General features: G+C 33.9%; 1 non-coding gene across 1 annotated transcript; it reads right to left on the minus strand.

The window, feature by feature from the left end:
• Positions 1–6279: 6279 nt before the first annotated feature.
• TRNAW-CCA (transfer RNA tryptophan (anticodon CCA)) lies at positions 6280–6351 on the minus strand. Its single transcript has one exon. It is a non-coding gene; the product is annotated as a tRNA-Trp (tRNA).
• Positions 6352–7136: the final 785 nt, after the last annotated feature.

Here is a 7136-nt window from a genome sequence, read left to right on the forward strand (position 1 = left end):
GTTATTTAGAAGTGTTGCTTAATTTCCATGTATTTTAGGATTTTCCAGTTATCTTGTAACTTATTTTTAGTTTAATTGTATTAAGTTCTAGTTCTGAGAGCAGATATTGCATAATTTCTGTTCTTTTAAAGGTGTTTTTTTTGTCCTAGATGTGGTCTATCTTGGTGAATATTTATGAGCTTGAGAAGACTTTGTATTCTGTTGTTGGATAAAACAGTCTACAGATGTCCATTTCATTCAGTTGATTGATTGATTTTTAATTCAACAATATCCTTAACTGCCTGTTGGATCTGTCCACTTCTGATCAAGGTTGGTGAAATCTCCAACTTTGACAGTGAATTTATCTATTTCCATTAGTTTTTGCCTCATATAGTTTCATGCTGTTTTTAGGCACATACACAATAAACTAACCCCTTTATCATCATTTAATGCCCTTATTACTGATAATGTTTCTTTCTTTGAAGTCTGCTCTTCTTGAAAATTATATAGCTGCTCTTTCTTTTGATTAGCCTTAGTGTGGTCTATTTTCTTTCTATCCATTTACTTTTAATCTATATGTCTTTATATTTAAAATGGGTTTCTTGTAGATAACATACTGTTTGTCAGAGTGGATCTAAAACGAAGACCAATCTATTTTTAAACTGGTACATTCAAATGACATTCAGAGTGATTACTGATACAGTGGTAATATTAATACCTATCCTATTCATTACTGTTTTCTAATTGTTGCCCTTGGTTCTCTCTTTTTTCTGTTTTTTGTAGTTTTAATAGCATATTCTAAGATTCTGTTTCTCTCCTTAGCATATTATACTTTTTTCCCCCCACCTTTTTTAGTGGATGCCATTGAATTTGTATGTACTTTTATAGCTAATCCAAGTCAACTATGAAATAACACATCACAGGTAGTGTACATTATAGTAACAAAATAATCCTAAGTCCTTTATACAACTGCTGTTATTCACTTCATTTATATATATGCATATACATTAGCATACATAATCAAATACATTGTTGGTATTTGGAAGAAACTGTTATCCTGTTAGATCAATTAAAAATAAGAAAAATGTTTTTATTTTACCATCACTTATTACTTCTTCACTGCTATTCCTTTATATAGATCTGAGTTTTTGACCTGTATTACATTTATTCTCTGTAAATGTTTCTTGCATGGTGAATGAATTCCATCAGTTTTTGTTTCAGAAAATCTTTATCCTTCACTTTTGAAAGAACAGTTTTGCAGAGTACAGAAATCTACGTTGGTGATATTTTTTTCTTAATCTCTAGCTTTCTTCAGATTAGATTGGTGATCTCTAAATTTCCTGGATCTGTGGTTTGATCTCTGCCATTAATTTGGGGTAAAATCTGTCATTGTTTCAAATATCTCTTCTCCTTTCTCTGTTTCTTCTATTGATATCACCATGTGTACATATGTTATACCTTTTGTAACTGTCCCAAATGTATTGGTTTTTTTTTCCGTCTTTGCTTACCTCTCTAATATTGGGGTAGAAGTTTGCTCTCTATTCTCCAGTCTCTTATGAATCCAAGAAGAGTTATTGATTTTTCAATCTGTTCAACTTCTTACTTGCTGTCAGGATGGAGTGGCAACTTTAAGCTTTTAAATGTAGAACCAGAAACAAAGTCTTGGATGTGCACATGGAACATTCACCAAGATACATCCAATGCTAGCTTTTAATACAGTCCCAAGGTTTGAAATCAGAGTATGTTCTTTGAATATAACAGAATTATAAATTAAAAATAATATATACCCCAAGTACTTGGAAATTAAAAATTTCTTATAAATTTAATCACTAAAAGACATAGAAAACTTAGATTACATAAAGCTTAATTCCTATGTAGGTAAGTCACTTATAAAGCTAGCATACAGATTAAAGTAGAAAAAAAAGTGATATACAATATAAAAAGTAAAATGTGATATCAAAAACCTGAAATGTAGCTGGGGGAAAGTAAAAATGTAGTTTTAGAATGCGTTCCAACTTAAGTTGTTATCAATGACAAAGACTTTTGTTATATGTAAACTTCATGGTAACCACACAGGAAAACCTATACTAGATATACAAAAGATAAATCTAAAGACACCACAAAAGAAAACCATCAAATCACACAGGAAGAGAAAGTAACAGAAGAACTGCAATACAGCCTGAAAACAATGCACAAATGGTCAATGAGTATATACCTACCAATATGCAGAGAAGCTGAACAGATAAAAACCAATCCAAGACTAAGCTATATGCTGCCTACAAGTAATGCACTTAGATATAAGGACACACTGACTGGAAGTGAAAGTGAAAGGACTGAAAAGATTCCTTGTAAATAGAAATCAAATGAAAGTTGTTTTGGCTATATTTACATGAGACAAACAGGCTGTAATAAATGACAAAGAAGGACGTTACATAATGATAAAGGGGTTAATCCAACAAAAGGATACAATATTTGTAAGCATATATAAACCCAACATAGAAGCACTTAAATATATAAAGCAAACATTAAGACTTACAGAAATAGCAATACAGTAATAGGATACTTCAGTGTCCCATTTTCATCAATAAATACATCATCCAGAGAGAGAAATCAATTAGAAAAAAACCACCATTGTCTTTAAATGACATGTTAAACCAGATGAACTTAGATGTATATAGAACATTTCATCCAAAAGCAACAAAATATACATTGTTCTCAAGTGCACAGGAACATTCTCCAAGACAGATTTTAGGTCACAAATCAAGTCTTCATAAATCTGAGAAGAATGAAATCAAGGTTCTTTTTCTGAGTACATGGCATGAAACTAAAAATTACAGAATAAACCTGGAAAATTTGCAAATATGTAGATTAAACAACATGCTACTGGACAATCAAAGGATCAAAGAAGAAATAAAGGATTAAAAAAAGGATACTTTGAGGCAAACAAAAATGCCAATATACCAAAACTTAGGGAATACAGTTATTAGAAGGAGGTTCATAGTGAGAAGTGCCTAGAAAGGAACTAGAAAAAGATGACTAAAGAACACTGTAATTAGTAGATGGAAGGAAATGGATTCAAAAGATTAACAGAGAAGATCAAGAGCTGGATCTCTGAAAAGTAAACAAAATTGACAAACCTTTATCTAGACTCATTAAGAAAAAGAAAGGACTCAAAATGAGAAAATGTTAGAGATGTTACAAGTGACACCACAAAAATACAAAAGATCATGAGATTATGAATGATAGTATGCCAACAAACTGACTAGCCTAGAAACACATAGAATGAGTAGATCAATTGCTAGTAAGGAGATTAAATCAGCAATCCAAAACCTCCCAACAAAAACTCTAGGACCAGATGACTTCACTAGTGAATTCTATCAAAATTTAAAGAATACCAAATCTTCCTCTTTTCCAATTTTTTTTGCATGAGTAAGTGCTTCCAATTTTACAAGGTTAGCATCACCCTGGTACCAAAAACCAGAAAAGATCACTGCAAGAAGAAAAATTACAGGCCAATATCCCTCATGAACATAGATACAAAATCCCTCAACAAAATACCAGCAAACAATTCAAGAATACATTAAAAGGGTCAGAAATCATGATCAAGTAGGATTTATTGAAGGGATCCAAGGATAGTTCAACATCTGCAAATCAATAAATGTAATACTATTATTGACAAAATGGGGGATAAAAATCATACAACAATCTTGATAGGAGAAAAAGCTGTTGACAAAATTCATTCATTTATGGTAAATTCTCAACAAAGCAGGTATAGAGAAAATTCACCTCAGCATAAAAAAGGCCATTTGACATGTACACAGATAACATAACATGCTCAATGCTGAAAAGCTAAAAGCTTTCCCTGTAAGATCAGGAACAAGACAAGAATATCCCCTCTTGCCACTTTTATTCAACGTAGTATTGGAAGTCCTAAGCAGAGCAATTAATTAAGCAAGAAAAAGAAAAGGCATCCAATTCAGAAATAAGTATACCTTTGCAGATGACATATATACAGAAAACCATAAAAGTGCCACCAAAGACTTAAAACTAATAAATTCAGTAAAGTTGCAGGATATAAGATCAATATATAGAAATCTGTGTTGTTTTTATACATGAATAACAACTTTGAAAAAGGAAAATGAAAAAAATTCTGAAAGCATCAAAAAGAATAAAATATCTAGGAATAAATTTTAACCAAGGAAGCAAAAGACCTGTATACTGAAAACCATGACACTGAAGGATACTGAGGATGACACAAATAAATGGAAAGCTGCTTTGTGCTCATGAATTAGAAGATTTCTGGTAAAATGTCCGTATTATCCAAAGCAAATTACAGATGTACTGCAATTCTCATAAAAATTTCAACGGAAATTTTAACATAGAAAACAAACAATCCTAAAATTTGTATAGGACCATCAAAGACCTCAAATAGCCAAAGCCATCTTAAGACAAAAGAGCAAGGCTAGAGGCATCATGCTTCCTAAATTTCAAATACATCACAAAGCTCTAACAGAACAGTATGGTATTGGCATAAAAACATATATAGATCAATGGAACACAATAGAGAACCCAGAAATAAACCCATACACCTGTGGTCAATTAATTTAAAATGAAGGCATCTCTTAATAAATGGTACTGGGAAAACTGGACCAGAAACAAAAAACAACTTAAAATGATTTAAATTTAAGACTTAAAACCATAAAAGTCCTAGAAAAAAATAGGTGGTAAACTCCTTGACATCAGTATTGGCACTGATATTTGGATTTGACATAAAAAGTAAAGGCAACAAAATAAAAAAGTAGGACTACATCAAGCTAAAAAGCTTCACAGCAAAGGAAGTCATCAATACAATGAAAACACAACTGAACGGAAGAAAATAGCTGCAAATCATATTTCTGACAAAAGGTTAATTAATAATGCAAAATTTATAAGGAACTCTTACAACTCAATAGCAAGAAAATAAACTCCAATTAAAAAATGGGCAAAGGCTCTGAACAGACATTTTCCCAAAGAAGACATAAAAATGGTACATGAAAAGGTACTCAACATCACGAATCATCGGGAAAATGCAAATCAAAACCACAGTGTCCCCTCACACTGGCTGGAAAGGCTATTATAAAAAAATAAGTACAGGTGAGGATGTGGAGAAAAGGGAACCCTGGTACACTGTTGGTGGGAATGTAAATTGGTGTAGCTTTTATGGAAAACAGTATAGACATTCTACCTATGATCCAGCAGTTCTACTTCTGGGTATTTATCCAAAGAAAACAAAAACATTAACTTGATAAGTCCACGACATAACCTCAGCTATGTAGATGACACCACCCTTATGGAAGAAAGTGAAGAACTAAAGAATCTCTTGATGAAAGTGAGAGAGCAGAGTGAACAAGTGGCTTAAAGCTCAACATTCAGAAATCTAAGATCATAGCATCTGGTCCCATCACTTCATGGCAAACAGGTGGGGAAACAGTGGCTGACTTTATTTTTCTGGGTTCCAAAATCACTGCAGATGGTGATTGCAGTCATGAAATTAAAAGATGCTTACTCCTTGGAAGGAGTCATGACCAATCTAGACAGCATATTAAAAAGCAGAGACATTACTTTGCCAACAAAGGTTTGTCTAGTCAAGGTTATGGTTTTTCCAGTAGTCATGTATGGATGTGAGAGTTCGACTATAAAGAAAGCTGAGTGCTGAAGAATTGATGCTTTTGAACTGTGGTGTTGGAGAAGACTGTTGAGAGTCCTCTGGACTGCAAGGAGATCCAACCAGTCCATCCTAAAGGAGATCAGTCTTGGGTGTTCATTGGAAGGACCTATGTTGAAGCTGAAACTCCAATACTTTGGCAACCTGATGCGAAGAGCTGACTCACTGGAAAAGACACATGCTGGGAAAGATTGAGGGCAGGGGGAGAAGGGGATGACAGAGGATGAGATGGCAGGATGGCATCACTGACTTGATGGACATGGGTTTGGGTGGACTCCGGGAGTTGGTGATGGACAGGGAGGCCTGGCATGCTATGGTTCATGGGGTCGTAAAGAGTCGGACATGACTGAGCGACTGAACTGAACTGAACCATGTTCACTGAAGCATTATTTACAACTTACAAGATGTGGAAACATGTTCAATAATAAATGGATAAAGAAAATATACATACATACATAAAGGCGTGAAAGTGAAGTCTCTCTGTCATGTCTGACTCTTTGTGACCCCGTGGACTGTAGCCTACCAGGCTTCTCTGTCCATGGGATTCTCCAGGCAAGAATACTGGAGTGGGTTACCATTTCCTTCTCCAGGGGATCTTCCCAATCCAGGGATCGAACCCGGGTCTCCTGCATTGGAGGCAGACGCTTTAACCTCTGAGCCACCAGGGAAGCCCACATAAAGGCGTATTCAGCTGTAAAAAAGAAATCCTGCCATTTGAGACAACATGATGGACTTGGCATTATGCTAAGTGAAATAAATCTGACAGAGAAACACAAATATCATATGAGCCAACTTAAATATATGTAGAATCTTCAAAAAAAAAACCCCAAGAAAACTGAATTCATAGATTAGAGAAGATTGGTTACAGGTGGGGGCTTAAGAGTTGGGTGAAATGAATGAAGGGGGTCAAAAGGTACAAACTTTCAGTTATAGAGTAAGTCATGAGGATATAATGACAGTATGGTGACTAAATACTGTATTGCAAGTTTTAAAGTGCTAAGAGATCTTAAGAGTTCTCATCACAAGAAAAAATTTTGTAACTATCTTTGGTGAGGGATGTTAACTAGGCTTATTAACCACTTAACAATGTATACAAATATAAAATGATGTACACCTGAAACTAATGTCATGTCAATTATACCTCAATTAAAAAAAAAAGAAACCAAAGAATGTATGGAAAATAACCCAGAAAGGAGAAATTATTTCAGACATATGGAGGTAAAGTCTTATGAACTAAATTGAAATATTTAAAATGGATAAACTCCTAGAAATATATAAAATGTATAGGAATAATTTGAATAGACTCATCAACTGTAAAAAGGGTATTAGAAGTAAAGACTTGTCCTCTCAAAAAACCTCAGGTCTAAATGTTTTTACTCTATCAAATTCTACCAAACTTTCAATAGCTGTTTTATGCAAGTTGTTTCAGAACCCAGAAAATCGGGAAGTGGGA

Source organism: Muntiacus reevesi, chromosome 8, assembly GCF_963930625.1.
Source record: "Muntiacus reevesi chromosome 8, mMunRee1.1, whole genome shotgun sequence".
Lineage (NCBI taxonomy): Eukaryota > Metazoa > Chordata > Mammalia > Artiodactyla > Cervidae > Muntiacus > Muntiacus reevesi.